General features: G+C 30.1%; 1 protein-coding gene across 1 annotated transcript in view; it reads right to left on the minus strand.

The window, feature by feature from the left end:
• LOC148227324 (homeobox protein SIX6-like) overlaps positions 1–23,133 on the minus strand; it is an 84,901-nt gene that overhangs the window by 34,822 nt on the left and 26,946 nt on the right. The window lies entirely within an intron of this gene.

Genomic DNA, 23,133 nt, shown 5'->3' on the forward strand with positions numbered 1-23,133 from the left:
TTTCCGGGCAGTGCTGAGATCTTTAATTCGATTACTGTATTGTGGCCACTCAACGGTTATTTTGCCACCAAGGTGCAATATCAACAATTGAGACCAGGATTAAAAACTTATTATGCGGATAAAGATACAATATTCAACTATATTTTCTCTTGTTAATGATAACACTTGGGGCTGTAAAATATTTTTGCAATTATATGTATAAAAATAAATACATTTATAGCACAGCAAAATCGCTGATTTTACTGGTGATATTTGAAGAGTCATAATTCAAGAATAAATAATCATTCTGTAATATGCACTCAAGATTAAAAGAGTCACATTCAATATGTCGTCTTCGAAAATATGATATGTATGTAATTGTGTCTTTTTTCTAAGAGCATCAAAAAACTGAACCTTTAAAAAAAAATATTTTTAAAGGTTTCTAAGGGGTGGTGTTGACAATCTGTCAATGTTTTGTCGGAAAGAGCCCCCAAAAGTCACGATCACATCCCTTATTTTTGACCGTCGCAGCCATGATGCTTGTGCTTGTCAAACACAAAGATATTTTCAGCTTAAATTAAGAGAAATTGGAACAATCTATGTGAGATGGTGCTCATTTTTTTCAAGTGAGCACCACAAGCATTTTTTAAATTAATTTATATAATTTAAAATTTCGCGTGCATTATCGTAGATATGGCTTAAAATTATATATATTATTTATATAGCGTTTTAATAATTTTTACTATTATTTTAACAGTCAAATATATATGTGTATGAAGTTAAACGCTGATTCTATAAAATATTTATTTCAAAGCAATTTAAAGGAAAGTTTTCTTTAACACGCTTGTAACATAGTACGTATTAAAATAATAAAAAACAAGCACAAAACTGGTTTACTGAATGGTTTTAAAATTAAATTATAAATAATTGCCAATGACTTATTAATGCACCGAAAGGTGTCGAAAATTTGCTACACACTTGATGAATTTCATTAAAAAAATACACTAATATAATAGATCAACTCGTCGATGGTAACCCATCATTAATTTTTAACAAAGATAATAGGTACACCATCATAAATCGAACTTTGCGACCTTCGTGTCAGCAGTCGCACATTTTATCGCCAGAGGCGTTATTGTAATGTACAATATTTAAATTACCGTTACACTGGTTAAACTAGACACTGTGTGTACTGGATGAAATCGATTAATGTAATAAATAAGCAATTTAATGTATAGGCGCACTTAAAATATTTTTTTTTAATAATTAATTTACAATGAATATTTATAAATAATTTAATTATAAAATTAAATTATTTCCGAATTACGCATTGGAATAATTTGGCAAATACTAGCCACGGAAATTAATCACTGTCTAAACGTGTTATTAAAAAAGTAACACATCTTAAAAATAGTGTAATTACAAGAAACGGTGGTACGTTTTTTTTGGTTAAATAATTTTTAAACAAAATTTTAGCACCTGCTCTGGTTTAGCAAAAAAATATTTGTAATACGTTTACTTTGTCATAAAAAAGTTGTTATTAAATTGTTGCTTTACAGCTAAATTGTTGATTATAAATTATTGCTTGGTATTTTTGTAAACTTTACGTTATAATTATAAACGTAAATATATACATAGTGTAACTACATATTTTCTAAAAGCAATCGGTCAATCAAAAAAATTAAAGTGTCAAGCGTTTTGATCACGCAAGCCGTTAATAAAATATGTGCTTTGGATTGCTATTTTTATTAATAGGTGTACCAATGAGTTTTAGTATTTTTTACGCTTTCTGAGTTTTTTGATTTTCCAAATCTTATGCATACGATTTGTAGTATGACTTCGTAGCTGATTTGTAACTTGCTATTTAATCATCATCTGATAGTTTATATGAGAGTACAAAAATTGTTTTTATAGTACTTAAACCAAGATTTGCTTGTATCATATACTTAAACAATACATTAATTTTAAAATTTAAATCAGTAAAAGGACTTGTATTAGTGAGTTTCTCTTCTTACATTTTCTTAAATACACTTATTAAATTATCTGAACTGTAGATTTTAACCATTGTATCAATTTATTTGCGCCACGCGCAACCACTTTTAGTGAGTCTTAAAATCATCATATTACTATATTATCGTAAACACAATGAAGCAAATATTATGCTTTTGCATACACAAAAAGAGTGTTATATTACACTTCGTAGGCGAGTGCGCAAACATTCGACGGGAAAAGATAGCAAAGGCCACTTTACAAGAATAACAACTCGAATAATAGAATAAAGAGAATTCCTACGTACATCTCCCCTTCGACATAATTCGATGAGGCCAACCGCTAAATACCGCCACTTAATGTTACAATTACAAAAGGGCGAAAAATTATAAAGTGGCATTTTTTGCTGGGTACGCCTTTTAATTAGCATCGACAGTCGGCGGACGAACAATCAAAGGATATTATATATATTTTTTACAGTTCACAACAATGAAGCAATTACTTAGTTATATAGACGTATAGATTGCGCCGACAACATAAAGGTCGACAATTATAATATGTTTAAGAACTTTTTAATTAGCATTTGACATTTTGACTATCAATCAAATGATCTCCTCCCCGTTTATTTCACGTTTATTTTTCGGCTCTCTAGGGTCGAGAGTGCGAAGTGTTGGAGATGGAAAGTGGAAAATGCAAAATTGGAGTGGCGAATAATGAACGGCTGTTAACAATTCCACTCGAGTCGGCAATTGTTATAAGTGGAATTGTGTGAGCGGCGAAATGCGCTCATTATTTTAATATTTGACGCTACCCGCCGTTGAAAGCTCACACGATGTCAAACAGGGTTGTTATATGGCCGCATATTATACATACTAACCGTAAGTACGACACAAATCACAGTTATTAATTTACCGGTTGGCATTTTTAACGCTCCAACCCTTTTATGGTTTGTTAACCGTCGAGTGGATTGATTTAAAAATATTATTTTTATGAGCACATATATCATGAAACAGTTTGAAGTGTATTGTAAGTTGTTATATAATAAATCGCTATAAAAATAAATAATATTAAAAAATCATACTTTTACATTTCGTCAATAAAATAATTTCGTACTTTATTATTATTAAATATTTAAAATATATTTAAAAAAAAGTATTTTATGATAGTCACAGCTTTTCTAAGTATTCTAAATACTTTGTAAATATATGCTCTATATGTAATTTTAATAAATCTATCAAAAATATAATATAATAAATAATCCGAATTATTAATTACTGCATGTATGTCGTAAATAAAAAGGAAAAAGAGCAGAGGACCCAGATTGTATCCCTATGGTACTCCAGAAAGAGAAAAATACTCATGGATTGACGATTGCCATAGCTCACATATTGACGACGGCAACTTAAGTAGCTCGGAAAAAGTTAACAAGTTGTTCAAAAAGCGAAGTTGTCAATGTCTTCGAAAGGCATAAGGGGATAGTGACCATGGAACGACGTGAACGAAACCCGTGTTGTTGACCTATTAGCGCCGACAATGATTTTGGATATGTCTGTGAAGAATAATTAACAACTTAACACTTACAAGTATGTGCTGAAGGAACGGGGATAATTATATTGTGTAGGTAAGAAGACTTTTAAGCTGGTTTTATTATCGGCAAGTTAAGTAAATTTTTAATTAAAAAATAATTATCTTCTCATATATGTATCCTATTACTTCCCGGAAAAAAATTTTTTGAGGCTTTTAAAACAACGAAAAAAATTATAATAATTAAAAAATTACATTACAATTAAGATTTTCTCTATGGTTAGTTATTATATTCATTATATACGATTTAACCTTTTAGGTATCAAATTTGCAATCTCATCTCGTATTGTTTTGAAATATTTAATGTTTTATGTATTGTAGTTGACTTATTTAAATTAAATTATTGCTAAACTCTACATTTGTTATTAATTAACATAATTCATAACGAATGTAATGATTATATACTTGATTTATTTACCTGTAATAAAAATCTTATACAAAAAAAAATTCTCTATTTTCCTGTACATGTAAAACATATATTATACTTTCCTTAAATTATCAAATAATATTTTGCTTCCACATTTCTTTTATTGAATTTCATAAGAAAAAGGGTTTCAGAAATTCCATATCAAAATTAATCTTATCAACAATTCTAATGATGGTAATATTGTTGAACCATAAAACCAGTTTCAAATAACATAATTTTGTCGAATTAACCATCAGCGATAAAACGAGCGTAACGAATTATGATAATAAACAGAAAGGTGTAACACCAATTACATTTAATGTTCATGAACGTGTTTTAGACTCGTTATTACTCCAATTGTTAGTATCGAATTACCTCGCCAAAAACATGCAAATAACATAATTATCCCACTAATATTTTAATAATATAATATATGTATTCAGTAAATATACCACTAGACTGCTAAAATTATTTAAAGGCAGCTGTTTCGTATTGATCCACGAGAAGTCAATGGGAAATCGCATCGAAGGTGCGAAACAAGGGTCGAGATGGGTGTGCGACTTTTACAATTTCCGTCGGGCAGATTACCGGCACCGACGCCGTTGGGGTGAAATCCAGGGGGTGGTTGGTAGGGAAGGTTGCAGAGCTTTTGGGTGGCACCTGGGGCGTTACTCTGTTTACCCGTGAGACTGACAATTGACAGCCGATTATTTGATCATCCACTTCATTTACCAGCATCCTCTGACGATGAATAACACTTGTAATTAGTATCGAGTCGAGAGCTGCAGCGATACACAATTTGATGTTTTGTCAGAATATTATTATGACGTTGTTTTCCAAACAAGGACTCGAGATTCGTTCATGGAATGAGATTAAACGCTGGTAAGATGACATATCAATGGATATTCTGACAGCTGCGGTCTTTGCTTGTCATGCTTGACAAGTGTTGGTGATACGACATCATTAACGAGCATTGTATAGCAACTATAAAGTACTACTGCTTATTAATCAAGTTGCTTAAAAATTTATTAAATATGTTTTTCTTCTTCGTCAGTGTGTTAGTATATTATACATACAAGTATAAATCTATATTGTTATGAAATAAACCATAGTCAATTCACGTCATCGTCCACGCTGCTAGGGGCCTGCAAATCTCGAATAAATTCAATTTAAAAATCCAGACAGACGTCTGAATCGCCACCCTTGCTCACCAGACCCTCGGTCATTTCTAACGTTCTTCACGTCTGCACTTTAGCCCTTTGTTGAGCCCTTCTTGACGGAATGGAGTACAAATCGAAGGGAATCGAATGAGATATGTCGAACGATTGACCACCATTATGAGAGGAGAAGCACTAAATCTATTACGCAGCGGGAAAACGTTTACACACAACACTCTGCACATATGTGCGCTCTCGAAGCATAAAATAAATCAAGGTGTTTCTTAATAGTAAGATATACTAAGATTGCCTTAAAAATATACAGAAGTATTTATTATTTATTTTAAAAACATCTGTAACTATCACATAGTAAATATTTTTTTAAAAAGCATACAAAATTATATGCTTTTCTCGTTATTCATTAATGACATAAATACGGCAGTTACAAATTCAAGTTTTTTTTGTATGCTGATGATTTACTGTTTCTATAGAATTGGGCTTCCATCAACTGTTTGCCTTTTTGTGTCGGAATCTCGAAATATTTCATATTATAGCAATTTTTCGATCTAACTCAACCTTAAAATCTCCCAAGACTTTTGGTGGGAATGTTCTGGCTAGAGAAACTTTCACTAAAGGACTCGAAATCACTTTTAAGAGCAAGTGGAGATTCTCTCTATACATAAATGGTGTCTGTGAAAAATCTTCCAATATGTTCAGCTTTGTTTTGAGAAACGCATTTCACTGTGACGATCTATGGCACTTTATTTTGCAGTATTCTTAAATCGGGATTTATAATTTAGAATCTCCGAGCCACTAAATACTCTCTCTTATTCGTAAAAGTTCAGAAATGTTTCTTGAGATATGAGGATATTTGTTTATTATCTTTTTTATTTATTTTAGGAGCTTTTGAATTTATATGACGTTAAGTATTTATTTAAACTCTGATTCTTGAAGGTTTCCAGTTTTGGGTTATAGAGTTTCAGTACAATAAAATATATGTATCTGAAGAAATGTGGAATAAGTTTATCTGAGGAGAACTTTTATATCGCATCCTTTATAATTGTCGAACTCCAAATTTTGCTCTAGAATACGATCGTTATTACTGCTTTAAAACATATTTGCGAATTTAAACACGCTATTAAATTAGTCTTTAGCGAGAATAATCCGATTAGCGGTTCAAGAGAACGATATAGATAAGGGGTGACTTAGTTATTTATTTATTTATCTAGGTCTTCTGTGATAGTCAGTTCAAATATTTACTCATCAGTAAATACGCGGCAATGAAAGCATTTAAATGTTAATGAAAAATTCTAGCTGATTTTAAGCTCTAAAAGTAGACTTATAATTGGCTCAAAAATATCTTCTTTGTAAGCTAGAAAAAAATATTAAAAGCTTTTTAAAGTCACGTTGCCAATATCAGATTTTCCGTTGTTAGGGTAAAGATTGATGCAATTGGTGATTATAAAAGCTTTCTACGAAAACTCAAGGGTCTATCAATCTCTCGACTCGAACTAGCGATCGAATCATCTTTAAATCGACTATATACACTTTCGTTACATTTTCGAAAAGTGGATGGATAAAAAAATGTTAGAGTAGTAGTTGAGTCTAGTTGGGCGCGGGCGGTAATGGCTTGGGCGGCTGCAGATTCAATTTCACCTGACGATTCCACACTTCACCTGTTTTCCTTTTTTCCATCTCTCCCCACGACACGGGCATTTTTTCTCCACAGGTGCAACACCGCCGACGAGATGATTAAGCAATCAACGGAACGATGGACGTCCGCTGCATGGCGGAAGTGTGCAGAGATGTGGCGAAAAAAGACGACATGACAAATAAAACGTGTTTTAGAATTGTGCAGCAGTGGAATTCTAAATATTAAATCCTCCTTTTTCGCAAATAAAAAAATGCCGCTTCCATTATGAAAAAAACTTTACAGATGATTGTATATATTATAAATATCAATATTAAAAATAAATAAATTTTTCATTAAGAAAAAAATCATTTATTAAAAAATAATCCCAATTGATATCAAAGTTCCATTATAAGGCGATTATTACATTCGACCGGAAGAGCGAGCGGTACTAGAATTGGCAAACACTCGATATTTGCAGCGATTCCAATAAATCCGAGGGGGTGTCAGATTCTGTTTGTGCTGGCTACCCAACTACCACACACTATGTACTGTCATTTGCAGGGCCGGACAATGCGGGGTCCATCGATCAAAACGGTTGTTTCCGTGAGCCGCAAACAATCTCGGCCAATTTGTTTCCGGAACGCAGCGTGTGTTCACATTGTTCCAATGTAATGACGGACATATTTCCGAATCAGAAATGAAAATATGTTATTTTTTACCACCTCGCTCTCTTTCTCTCCTCCAATATGGCAAATAGGCGAGAAATGAACGTAATATGTTTTGGAGGCGTTGAAATCATTGTGCGTGCTGATCGAATAATATGTATTCCGAGCGTGATATATAGCGATTATTTATTGTGATAATGATTGTAGTCAATTAGACGTATGAAGAAAGTTCTCAACCGGATTATATTTATGAGAATGTATAACACAACAAGCTCGTATCGTTTTACACAGGGATACGACAAAAATCTGTGTGTCGTTTTGAGCGGAAATTAATTAGATATAAAATATAAACATCAAACTAGTGCGCAAAATAATGAAATAAATTGATTAAAACACCTTAACATAAAAAAGTAAAGCGTTGTAAGTTTTAGATTATATTCTTTGTCTAAATTTTTTGTCTTTCGAATGTCATTAAATGAGTTTTTTACATGTATCCGATATATAATTAGTCCTGCCGAGAGGAAGGAAGGAGAGGGGACAACTTCTCGGTCTAAGGGGCCCGACTCTAAAAAAATCATAGCAAGAATATATTTATAAAAAAAGTAAAAACCGACCTCAAATAATGAATCTGAACTAAACTACAGTTAATTGAAATGTCTTGGTTGTAATAGGCTTGTTATTGAGATACAAAAATAAACAGACTTGATAATAAATTTTCTCATCTTTTAACCCGTTATAAAAATAGTATCCCAATTTGTTAAAATATGTTACAAGCGAGTAAAGAATAGAAGAGTGCGAGTAGATATTTTAGTTGCTTTTTTTAAAACATGTCGCACTACTAAGCTATTGTTTTGATTCGTTGGTGTTATTAATGTTCTTTCACATAAGCGCTAAGATGACTAATGACTAGACAATTGCAAAGAGAATTAATCTGGTTCCGACAATGGCAAAAGTTTTCCCGGAGGCGCCACGCACAATGGCCGCGGTGAGATTGAGGCATCATCAACGAGACGAAAACATTACGGACTGAGGCGAGATTTGATTAGGTCGCTGCACAAAGGGACGCGCGATTTTCCGTGACGGCCTTTTGTGCGTCTGCCATTTGTCAAGATCAGGGCTGCCAACTTGAACAGGTAAACGGAAAATTAAACGGTGCGGGAATCTGGCAAGTCATGTGTTTTGTAAATTTACTGTGTTGTAAATCATGGCGATGCGCGCTTTCCAATTGCCACCGTCGCGGGTTAACAAGACCGTCGGAACCTTTTCAATGGTGATTCGTTCGTGGTCTGAGAAGCTGCGTTATGGGGTCCGACTGCCATCGGTGTGTGCCACATAACGTGTATTGTCAGTGTAAAGTGTGGTTGTCAAAAAATAAAAATGTCATAAAAGTCATTTATAATTTATATACGGATCCGCAATACTACTTTATACAAAATAAATAAATTAACCGAAATGTATTGTTATAGTAATTCACTATCTCATTCTTATAAACATACATGTACATGTACATATACACATAAAAAAATAAATTATATTTATGTTGCTTTCACCATTGCATTGTATAATTCTCTATGTGACATCGTGAGGTTAAATAATTGAGAAAAATAAATATCTGCATGTTATCATCATTTTGCATTTATAAAATAATACAAAAATAGTTGACACGTGTAAATTTAAGAGCGTTTCGATGTGATCTTACATACCAAAACAGTTAGGGCTAAAAAATTTTCCTCTAAATTTATTTCAGTGACAAATATATTTTATTGGGTTATGACGTCATTTAAAATAAGACCTTAAGTCTTTTGAATCAATATATCATATATAATAATAAATTTTATTCATCTCTGAAATTACAATTTGGTCATTGTGTTGGACATAGGTTTATTGCTTAAACACAGTATTGAATTAAATCATAGATAAGTTAGAAACCTATACAGATTATAAGCTTATATACTTCATATATCCAGCAATATATAATGTATTAATATAGTTGTTGAATCTCAAAAAAAAAACAGTTAAAAGTTAACTGAGTCGTACATTGATATTTTTGCAATCCAAATCGCATTATTATCGCATTACGTACACCTGAAAGGCGACTCGCGCTTTATGTTCATACTAAAAATACCCCAGACAATTATGTTTGCGAATACGAATGCGATGTATCAAACGTTCAGAAGAGAAACTGCCAACAGTGCTTATGCGGCGCAAATAACTCTTTGTTGCCACCAAGTGATTATTCACCGTCTGTTTGTTTTCTCGCCTTGTACGACGGCTAGTTTTCCACTTTTTCATACGAGCGATTTCGAAATCTTGTTTATTCATACATACGTGTATGTGGTAGAGTATAGCGAGAGATCGGTCGTGATCTGTACTTCGGAATGAGATGTCAAATGCGGATCGGGGTGATCGCGTGACCCCGGGGATGACTGGACCACTGACGCTAAAAGATGGATGGGGTGTCATTCGACACAGTGTGAGTTTACGCACGATACTGATCTGTATCTGGCATTTTTTATAGTGCAATAGTTTTTTTATTTCATTATAATTTAGATATATTGTATGGTGATACAAAATTTGTTACGTGCGAGTAAGCTGTTACATTTTTATTTAACTTTAATTAACTATTAGTCTCATAACATATTTTTATAATTATACTTAATTTTAATATATGTATTTTTCTGTAGTATTACTCTTGTTATAAACGTTTATATATAAAATAAAAATAAATAATAGCTGTACTCTATTTGCTTTAACACACATTAAATGAGAAAGTTCGGGTTTACGCCCCTATCGTATTGATCCGATAGATTGATACATATAAAAAATATAGTAAAGATTTTAATTTTTATAAATTTGTTCAAAATATAAACAGGAGTAATGATAAGTATATCGAGCATATATCCGTATCGTGTGCTATAGGCGTAAAACCAAACTTGCTATAGCTTAAAACTCAGCTTCAAATAGTTATAATCAATAATGAAAAGTTAAAATTTTGCAGATAATTTAAAAAACAATCATGCTGTGAAAATATATATAGTCTTATAACATACAATATTTTTGAAACAATTTTTTTAATACGTTAAGGCTTACAATTTCACATATAAGTGTGAACATAGAGTTTTATATGTTCAATTAAAATTGTATGTAATTACAATATTTACCATGTAACGTGAAACTATAGTAGCGTGAAGAACTATAATATATATCTAAAAATTAGCATAGTAGTTGTGAAACATAACATAAAATTATCTATACATTATATATGTATATATAAATAAAATTATATTAAGATTTGTTCAATGCATATATAAAGAACTGCATCGGAGACTATTGAAATTTTAACTGTGTTATTACAAAGTTTTTGAATATAATCCATCGATAATTTCAAGATGAGTTTATGTTCATTAATATACATATTTATATAAAGTATATTATTAATAACTAAAGTTTATGGATCGTTACACGATTTGGTCGAAATTATATCACAAAAAATCGCGTGTATATACATAATTGAAACAAGCATCTGAAGAATTGAACATCCGCAAGATGATGTATTACACATATCTAATCTCTCGCCTTTTCTACATTAATTCTCTCCACAACATACAATATAACACAAAGAATAGTACCCGTCAGAAGGATACAAACATAATACAATATTGCGTGTCTTGCAAAATAATTGCACATGTGAAAAATGCTCGAAATATACACAGTAATATATTACAATACAAATGCACGTTGATTAAAAACGTATGTTATAAAATGTATTGAATGTACGTCTTATCAATATTTGTACAATCATCTCTAAGATTATTTATAAAACGTATCCGGACCGAGCTTATTATGCGTGATCATGCTCTGGGTAATGTTATAATATCATAATATTATTTTAGACAGCTTTATCTCCGCGATCGTATCAAAAAGGTATCGCTCAAAGTTTTAACTGGAGACGCATTTGTTATTCAGCGCTTCTCAAAGCGTGAAACGTAACATAATGTTAATTGGCGTGTGATATATTTACACTTTTGCGAGTCTCGGGGTTGACTTTTATTTTAATTAGTGGCACGGCTTACCTGTCGCAATATTGTTAAAAGTTAATTATGCGGGGTCGTTCGTTATATCGTTTCTTTGACTAGTGTTAATTGCTATTTCGAGCTACTAATTAGACGTCAAATAACAACTCGAAACTTGTAACTATATTAAATATACAAAAGAATAAAAACATCTTAATATATTTATATTAATTATTAAGTAGAAAAATTAATTAATTACGTAATAACTTAAGTTTCTTAACAAACAATCTAATTTATTAAAATGTTGTATTTAAAACTACATATAAATAGATTAATTTTAAATTTTATTAAATAACATTCTACAAATAAAATCTTGCCATTTTGTTTTTGATTGAACATAATAAACAAATGTTTTTGAATGAATATAATAAACAAATGAATATAATATGATACATATTTTTGAATAAATTTATTAATAAAAAATATTATTATTTTAACTATATATTATTATTACATTTGCTTTTAAAAAATACAACAATATTTAAGACTAAATTAATATTTTTTATAAATTTATTATATTTCATTGTTAATATATAATAAAATAAAACTTTACACTATTTATTACTGTTATACATATGTACTAAGTCTATTTTTGAAAAATACAAAATACGTTACCAATGCTAATAATATTTTTACAAATATTATTACATAAATTTATTAATATAATAGGGTAAATGCGAAACCCATATAATATTTCCAAAAAATTGTTTTAAAATATAAAATAAAAAAGTATAATTTAAACAGCACGATATAAGAATAGACTGTGACTATTACCTAAAATACCTAAGTTTAATTCACATATAAACCCTAGTTATTTTTAAATTATATCATGACCAGGAGATCGGAATTAGTAATTATAATATATTTATAATTCCGATCGATTATTACATCTTATATTGTATTTTCCTATTCTCACGTAAGAATCCCATATTATGTATTAAAAATTATCTAATAAAAGCTACAGTTCGTAGAAAATATCATATATGTATTTTAGATCAAAAAATTTGTTATTACAATTGCTTATGAATCTCACATGAATACACCAATTTTTCAATTTTTTATCGTATCTGTGAGATCAGAATTAATGACCCAGTATAATTAATTATAATATAAAAATAATTGGAATTAATGATGAGGTATACTTAATTGTAATATATTATGGTACAGAAAAAATAAAAACCACAGAATCATAATTAAACATTTACATGAGATATTACTTTTAAAGTCCGCGTTCTCAGATTTTTATAAATAATGGATCGACATGAATAAAAATGAAATTTATAATATTACAGTGATCTATCTTTACTGTGAGAAAAACTGTTTAAATTTATCGTCAAATGGTAATATCATTAACAAATTTAAAGTAGGAAGATGTGATTGATGCTTGTGATAAATATAGAAGTGAAAAGATATTCTATATAACTGATCAAGTCATTAAAATAAAACATAGGCTATGTTCGATAAACAAATATGATGTTGGAATACAGAAACTCAATTATAGTTTTACCAATTATTTTGAGGTCTATAACGATGCAGAAAGTATTATATAATTTAATTTAAAATAAAATTTTGTATAAATATTTATTTTCTGTAGTCTAACTAAGAAAAACACTTTGAGGATCATCGACGACGTGCTTACCCCCTACCGGAGTTAGCTCGCCTCGTACACAAATCGTATCAGAAAAACTCATCGAAAAAAACGTAATCCCAACATATTGACGTCTTAATTACCCGTCAATGGATGACCGTTCGTTTCACTAACACACTTCGTTACACATAATGCAATATTATCGTCATTATCGCGCGTATTAATTGAAAATGTCTACATGACACTCGAAGAGAATTTTCCCAGTGCACATAAAGATTCCGTAGTTGGGGTCAGGGGTGCCCAACGTATGTCGAACCGGTCGGTAATGACCCCCGCAGAAACGGCGTGCAGAGCGGCCATTATCACTATATAATTACCTGGACGTCATGATGAGAAGGACAAAAGAGTCCCTGTCCTGACAATGAACACCGGCAAACCGTTGATTAAGACGCAACGATGAAAGGATGATAATTACTATCGCTCTCGCTGAGCATTTTCTACTACGGAGTATCGATTTACACAAAGGCGCCGGCTTGAAGAGATAATAGCCAAAATCACGATTTAATTATGCGTATGAGTAGTTTTTGTGTTGATACCTGCATGTACATACGTATGTATGTGGCAAACAATTTGGCGTTAATTGTAATTTAATGAAAGTATATCGAACGCTGTTGGCGCTGGACTCGTGATTGATGGGCGAATATTAATAATTAAAAAAATAATTAATACATATAATAATAATTAAGCGATAATAAAACTGTATTATATATATATACATATATGTGTTGGTTCAACGGTATATATATAGTATATAAAAAATAATCGTTCGGGAGATCGATAAACCTGACAGGACACTTGACACCTCACGAGGTAGGACAATACACGTATTAAATGCTCAAATGGACACGATGGTTGTTAATTGAGTGGAAAATAGGTACATTTTTGCTTTATTTAATATTATAATATTCCGTTTACTACGAATTATTAATCTTTCTTTTCTTAGAGCTAAATAATAAACAATTAACTGTATATTTCTTATAAAAAATAGTTATTTACAGTAAATATTGTATAGAATAATAATTATTCTTTTTTCAATTATAATTATGCATTACTCCTATCACTCTGATACATAATATATAAAAATCTCACAGCTTCAAAGCAACAAGTCTTGAAAAATTAATTAACTCAATTGTCACCTAAAGCAACCTAACATATTTTTATCGCATATTTGTCAAAAAATAAGGATGAACTGATTTGGTCGTAACAACAGATCTTGATATTATTTACTTATAAAAAAATAAACCACACAGGTTTTTAATTTGCAATTATAGTGTTAGCAAATGAATATGGCTATCTATATTTTTATATAAAAACATGTTTACTCTGCGATTTTTCTGCAATAAAAACTAAAACAATTAATTTAATATCGCGATGTAACTAACATGATAAATCAGTGGTGTATGTTGATTACTAATACTTCAAAGACTCATATAAACTAGTGAACGTCAGAGCTTCCATTTTTTATCCAAAATACACGCACGCTGGACTAACACGATCACACTAGTTACTGTGATATTAAATAAATATGATTTTTTTTATTTAAATATATCAGATGATGCTGTGTTGAAAGGGTTTGCCAAATATATATTTTAATATATGATGGTAAATTTCATGAGAAAATTTTAAATGTTTGGAATTTACTAAAAGGTGCAAACCAGTTCAGAAATATTTCGAGTAATAGACGAATATTTTATAAAACACCATTTAGATTGGAAGCAGATTATTGATCTTTGCACAGACGATGCCCTAGCAATGACAGGAATACATTCTGAAGTAACCTTAAAGAATCAAGCAATTGCGAATGTTGATTTTTTGACCAATTATTGTGTAATCCATCGTCAAGTGCTGGCGTCTAAAGTAATGCCTCCTGTACTTCTAAAATTTTTAAATAATTCTATTAAAGTTGTAACTTTTATAAGAAAATCTACTAAAATTAGGTTATTTTAGCATAGGATGGTCTCTAAACACAACAATATTCTGTATTATATTATTTTGTAGGGGAAAATGTTACCGCGTGTTTTTAAATTTAAGGAAGAAAATCATTATTTTTTATAGATAAACATATGGGATTATCTAAATTATTTAACAACGTGGAATGGATCTTGGGGTTGGCATATATAATTGACATATTTAACGAAGTAAATAAATTGAATTTACAGCATCAAGGTCTATTACCTAATTATTTTAGTGTAGCAGAAAAGATTGAGGCACTTAAAAAAATATGTTTTGGAAGAGAAAAATGGAAGAAGGTGTGTTTTCTATGTTTTATTTATATACAACCACGTTTAATTCTAATCCGTTTATTCACTTCGATTGTTCTGAAAAGATTCACTCACATTATCTCAGGAAAATGCATTGATTAAATTTTCGTGAAATACTTTTTAAAAAAATATTGGAGAATGAATCATTTGATGTTTTTTGGATCAAAATGGGCGATTAATTCCAAACAAACTATCTTTGTTAGCAAACATTCTCGAAAATAGTGTCAATAAAAACTGAACATAGAAATCGAATTTAATTAGAGGCACCTCTTCGAATTGCAGCATCTACAATTATGCCTAGGATTGACGAACTAGTAATTAATGATAATAGAATGCATCTGATGTGTGAAGGGAATATTGATTGATTCTGTACAATGGCGGCTAAAAATATTGTTTATTACAAAACTATTATGGTTGATGGCACCTTTTCTCCGTGATCGTGGGATAATTTTAATATATGAATTTTCTTATCGTAAAAACTTATTAATTAAAAAATAATGTATTTGGTATATTTTAAAAAAGTTTTCTGCGATTACATGAATATTGCGTGTATTTGTTTTAGTGCACTGACCCTTGAGAAAATGTAGATCGTAGATCGAGTGCGGTATAACTCGTCAGAACTAAAATTCCTCTTCTATAATAATACATGTCCATATATATATATATATATAATATATATATATATATATATATATATATATATATATATATATATATATATATATATATATATATATATATATATACAATTGGAAGTCAGTATATATATATATATATATATATATATATATATATATATATATATATATATATATATATACAATTGGAAGTCAGTATATATATATATATATATATATATATATATATATATATATATATATATATATATATATATACAATTGGAAGTCAGTTTGTATGTTTGTAAAAAAATATTTATATTTATATGTATACATTTTGTAGTTAGGATAATGTATTTTTAATAGCATTAATAGTTTTAGAATATACTGTTAAACGTAGCATTAATCTTTATTAGGAAAAATATGTTAATTGATTAAATTAGTGATCTAATTATTCATTACATTTGTATCACATAAATAAGATATAGATATGATAAAAGTTAATTGAAAAATATAATCAAAAATTAGAATAACGTTTAATGGAAACATTATAAAGTATTAATATTCTTTAGCATAAATTTGAATATATTTTGCGAATGAATATTTATTATTTTTTTATTAGAAGATATAATAATTCATATCAATAATAGAAAGTTAAAAAGCGCCAATTAGTATAATATTTTATTTTTAACGGTTGATCGAATTTGCGCAAAAATTTACATACATATGTAATATTTCATACATCATTTTTATCGTGGACGGAAACGCGTTTATTTTTTTCATTTTACTATACGTAATTAAACTTGTAGTGAACGCACGCGTTATTCAAGCGCGCAAAAAATCTTGTGTATTTACATAATTATTCGACTCATATTACTGTCTGTTGTTATATTATTTCATATGAATACAAGGTGGACCAAATTAATTAATAAGAATATTAAATATTTTTTTATTGAGCATAACGATCCCTTTTGCTGAGAGCCGACCTATTGAGACGTATCATGTACGCTTATGTAAAAAATCGCTTTGTTGCATCCAAACAATTAGAAAGAGAACCATAAGAGGATGAGTGAAAAAAAACGAGCATTGAGCAATTTAATAATACTCATCGATTACTGCGCCGTAAAAATCTGCACGCTACACTGATTCGCATTGGCAAATGAAGCGTTAACCGACGGTTGTGGTAATCGAACCCGCGGCCCTTTGCATGCCGTGTCAGCCTTCTGTCTTGTCCCATCCTGTCATACGATACTTTTGCGAAATTATATCGGGGATGATAAGACTAAAGGTAAAAAAGACTGGAAAAAACTACGGTCATGCGAACCGGTATTCGGTTTCGGCCTGTTGATCCGCGGTGTGCCGTTTAATAGCCGCCTAAGTGAATTAACCTCAGATTTGAAACGCTATACCAACAACACCAGGTGGGCGGTTTGTCTCCAACTTTGAAGGTGATATGCCTGTATCGTTTTGTTGATTTATTTATTAGTTTGTGGTAAAGTATAACATCTAAATCAACAGGATTAGCAAGTTTTTCATTACATATAATTTCGAAAAAGCGTCCGACATAGCTTAAGAAAAATAATTTAAGGATTAAAATAGCAAAATCTATAAGATACTTCGCTGATAAATTGATAGTATTGGATTCGAATTTTTTATTTAGGTATGATAAAAATACGCTAAAAATAAAAAAAAAATATATTTATGAAAATATATGCATCAGACTCTATATTTATAAATTATAGATATTTCATTGGCGTGAGACAAGTAACAACTATAAATTAAAAATACTAGTAATATTTTGATATATGATTTTTATTAAGAAATAAATTAGGTCTAGTGGTTTCTCATTATATTCTACACAATTTTTATTAACAGGATATGGGGCAGTGAGTGAAAATGGGTATTTACTATTTATTGATAAATTTTAAACGAAGAACACACTCATTACGATTATTTTTATAAAAAGATCATTTAATTCAAAAATGCTTAATATTCTCATATTATTATAGCATTATCAGCTAATGAGATTAGAACATTTAGAAGATGCTAGTTTTTTTATTCACACTATATTACAGCAACGTAACATATAAAATTGAAAGTATGTTTATCTATATGTTTATATATCTTCGCTCACAACATAAGTCACACTACAAGACTCTGAGAAAAATATAAACATCATACATAACCCTCTACCTTTCCTCCTCATTCAACAAATTTTAAATTAATCGTTATTTTTCAGTTCCTGTTTAAAATTAAAGCATCCTTAATCGTGAAGTATTTTATATATAATTTTTTTTAAAAGTATAGACTTTTAATCTACATATGTATTAGGTAGTTTCATATGAAGTGTTTATTTCTTAATGGGATATAAAATGCCATATTTCTAAAATACAATTTTATTATTAAAAATATGATTCATTTACATACGTGGTATTTTGCCAACGATTTAACAATGACTTAATCTCTTGTTTATATAAATCTTATTTTTTTTTGTATTCTAAAGTTTTTTTTTTAAAGAAAAAGTTTAATTGCTTAAAAATCATGATAATCTATAGGGGCAAGGTCAGGTGAAAATTGGGGATGAGACAACATTTGTAATTATAACTTATCTCATTATATAATGTATAAGGTCTCGCATACTCATAGAGTAATATCAGTTCAAGTATATTTACCAACATCCAATGTATTATGGTTAATTTCTTATGCATGGTTTAAATTTTACTATAGTATATTTATGAAATATTAAAGTTTACTGTAGTATATTCAATTTTACTATAGTATAGCTTTACTTGGTTTAAGAAACCAACATAATACCACTATACATTTAATATGTTTTTTTCAAGTGCAATTTGTTTAATGTTTATAAAGTTTATTAGCTGTCTAACTAGTGTCCTTAATTATTTTAGTTATTGTAGAGAATTTATTTCTCATTGCTGATAATTATTCACTTTTAGAAAAGTTCTTAGTTTTTGCTTTTTTCGTCAATTCGTGCGGTACCCATTTGACTATTTTTTATCCTTTTTATGCCATATAATTGTCGTGAAATGGTTGCAGGAGTAGTAAGTCTACTGCGAGTAACCGAATAATTATTTGTGAATAAATTTTAACAGTGGTTCTCAATCAATTTTCTTTAACGGTAGATAACGGTAAATAACGGTAGATAGGTTTATAGCGCCAGTAAGAAATTTCTAGAAACAACGCCTCACAATTCTGTGACTAACATTACCTTCACCAAATTCAAAATGTATATTTCTCACAGCCTGCGCCGCATTGTGTTTCAGTTTAAATGTGTAAAAAATATTTGTAAATAGCATAGCAGCGTAAAAATGTAGAAAATAAAGATAAAAACGCCCCTCGTAGAATAAATAAAAAATATTTTTATTTCTAATGAATGTCTTGTTTTAATTATAGTCCTTTTTGCTTTAAAATAACTTGATATATAAAAAATTGATCTTTTGAACTCATCACGCGGTAATTTACGTTAAATCTTAATACAGTGAAACCTCTTTGAATTAATACCGAAATAACAAAATTACCAGTATAACGAATTTAATTTGTCTCCGAAAACTTTCACACAAAATGTTTTCATTGTAACGAAGACTGATCTCAGTATAACGAAATATTTTGACCCGAATTGACACAATATTTCTCTGAATTCAGTTCGTCCTTGACTTGACGTGTGCCGGATTTGTTCACAAGTGACATTCAAGGTGTTTCGCCGACCCTCAAACTTTTTTTTATAAAACATTTTTTAACAAATTTTATTGTGTTCATTACAGTATCCTAAAAAATGGATAAATAATTGTTAATTTTGATGCTGTAGTAATATGGTAATTAAAAATAAAATAGAAATATATCATCCTCCTTACATTCAATATAGCAAAATTTTTCTTCGGTCCCGTGAGCTTCGCTATACTGAGATTTCACTGTATAATTATCATGTCATTTATAATATAGATAATATATAGTACATATTAGTTACAAAGAACTACATTTTTCTTAAAGTAAAAAAATGCATAAACTCATGTTAAATAAATTTATCATAACAATAAAAATATTATCAATCAATATTTATTTCATAAAAAAATATTTGGAACAACTTCTTTAAAAAAATATTATACAGTAATAATCCATAAAAAAATTACAAAGCACATTTGCAAGTCGTTATGTGAAATTTGTATGAAGTAAAATACATTCACACTTGAAATGAAAATTATGAAAAAAAATGACAAGCGATTATTGATTTATCAGTACTGAAGCTTTTATCGCTGGTTGTCAATGCCTTTCAAGAATTCAATAATGACGTTGATAAATTGCATTTATTTATTTAAAAATCAATATGTGTTGCAATTTTAAAATAGATGCACGCTTTACACATATGTAATGTATTTATACGTATGAACTTTGTTTTATGTCTATAAAAAATATTTCCTATGCGTGATAATTGATATTATATCTATAGGTATGGCTTTTGATAGCTTTGACAGCTTGTGAAGCATCACGGCTAAGCCCGTATCCATGGACACATCAGACACATTTCATTTTCATTCCATAATCTTCGACCCACCAAGCAGGCTTTGTTGTCTTTAAGAAGTCATCGGACAACATTGTAACTAATACTTTTAATGACTGGTCAAATGTGAGATTCATGAATTAATTTGCATATTAATAAATACTAGCAGTTATTAAATATACATATACATACAAATATTATTATGAATTTTAAAAATACATTTGTATTAATATGAAATGAAAGCTTTTTTTTGCTAAAGTGTGATGTCTAAATTATATCTTTATAATTGATAAATCATATTGTAAAATCACATCCGGTGAGAATCACACATTACTTGTTGCTGTATGTTCATTACAATAGTGCTTTTCACTGACCCAATTCCCGGATATCGTGACCTCAGAATGTCTAGGTTGAGGGTCTATCATCATAGAAGCGAAAAGGGCGGTTTCGGTGGGCGGAGCCACGTGACACCGACGCATGCGCAACAACGCATTTCCTATCCGTATCGACATTTCATTGTCACACTGATTTACCTCGACGCGACAATCTTGTGCACTAGTCACAAACCGTTGGTTTTTGGTTCAGAGACAGAATTTATTTATTTCATTTATCACTATAATATGTATAAAAGGACAGTAAGTTATTAGGCAGTTGTATTTAATCGTTAAACTTTTCTGTAAAATCAGTACTTCAATAGAACCATAAAACATTATGTCTTACTACAACGATTTATTTATCGGCATTCTTGCCTCAGGTTTATAGTTATTTAGGAAATGGCTTTATAACATGATATAGATGTACGTCATAATTTTAACGATGATTTTGAGATGAGAGTAGTAAGCCTAACCGATAAATATAATAAAATATTTTTTTAACCATATCGCTTTAATGACTCGCCATTTTCAAACGTCAATCGATTTTCACGTCTAGCCAGTCACACTCAGTCATAATAGAGAAACTGTGAGCCAAATTAGAGGGAAACGCTTTTGTGCGAGAGCAAGTGGCTTTCATGGCATATTGTGGCCGCCGATAAATTGTTTACTTTTTTGCAAGTCACCCGTGGCTCGTTTATTATAACTCGAATGAATGTTTGTTTTTAAGAGTCAAGTGATCGCCCTCTCCCATCTCACCTTTCCGAGTAATGAGGCTGTAAGATGGACAACAAAAAAACGGTCTACAATGATGATATATACGAGGCTAACTCAATTGTGTGAGAGGATTTTAGACGCCATGGTCAAACTATATTAGGTAAAAAATATTATATTTAATAAATTAATGAATGCGATGTCGCAAACAGCTGCTTCGGCCTGTCAATCAACTTAACCAGCTGTATGATTTTAACGATATCATATCGATAATAATTACTTAATAATAATTCAATAAATTGATAACCTCGTTTATGAATTAAATTTATTTGCGAAATGTTAATTGCATTTAAATGCCAAAGGTTTTTTTTCGTTTGCGCCCAACTTATTATGCAACACGCTATATATTATAATAACATCGATATAAAGTATGTATATAATTATTAAAATTGTAATGTGTTATCTTTTTAACCTCATAGAGATCTTGGCCACTGAAGGGAGACATGTCATTCTCTCGGTCATCCTGACTCGGCACATATGCCGAATCGGGCGAGGGTGTCCCTCTCGAGTCGTGGCTTTTCCTGAGAATAAAAAATTTTGCCAGTAAATACACATATAGTGACCGGCCTGTGATTTTTAAATAAGGAATTAAAAATCCATTTTTAATTTGTATCGAATAAATGGTTTTATTTTTTCTTAAGCATCAACAGTTCGCTAGATATTTCAAAAACTTTTATTAATGCTTTGAACTCTTGAGCAATCAAAATTGATTCAACATTTATATATTTCAAATTTATTGATAACACAATCTCTATACAATAACATACTATCTGATTTTATAAAGAACAACAACATTATTATCACGCGTTATAATGGATTGAGCAGATTTTAAACAACCTGTTATTATTACATTCTACCATTTTATTGATCTGTAATGATTATATTAACACTGTCCATTGAATGATGATTATAATACCTTTCATATTCTATACTAGTTTTAAGCACTCTATTGGAATTTAACGTATACAATATTATAAAATATATATCTTAGGGCAAGCTCTGAAGCTTTATAGCCACATAATAACACATTCCATAGTATTATTATTATTATATTGCAAATCTTTTGAATTTCACATATTTTCTTAGCAATATTTTATTACGTTTTACACAGAATATTTGTTGTATTAAGTACTACGTTTTTTAACAACACGTTCGACTTATCAGGTGTAGCGTATGTTCTTTCACAACTCCACCCCCATCTAAGTCAGATAATTATCCAGGCTGGGTCAACAAAGGCAGTATATGTAAATATGGTAGCTTCCATCCGGTTCCGCGCAGTGGCGTCGACCATGGAAATGGTGGGGAGGTAATGGCCGGTGATACCATCGGCCAATAACTCACAACACCACGCACTCGGCTGGCAACACCCATTTAATGACACCCGGAACAGTCATTACCATGAAATGACCACCTCGACTATATACTCAGCCTTTTGGCTGCCGAAACGTACAAGACAGCTTTGT

This window comes from Plectrocnemia conspersa, unplaced genomic scaffold (genome assembly GCF_051122295.1).
Source record: "Plectrocnemia conspersa isolate PC_06_02 unplaced genomic scaffold, ASM5112229v1 ptg000013l, whole genome shotgun sequence".
Classification (NCBI taxonomy): domain Eukaryota; kingdom Metazoa; phylum Arthropoda; class Insecta; order Trichoptera; family Polycentropodidae; genus Plectrocnemia; species Plectrocnemia conspersa.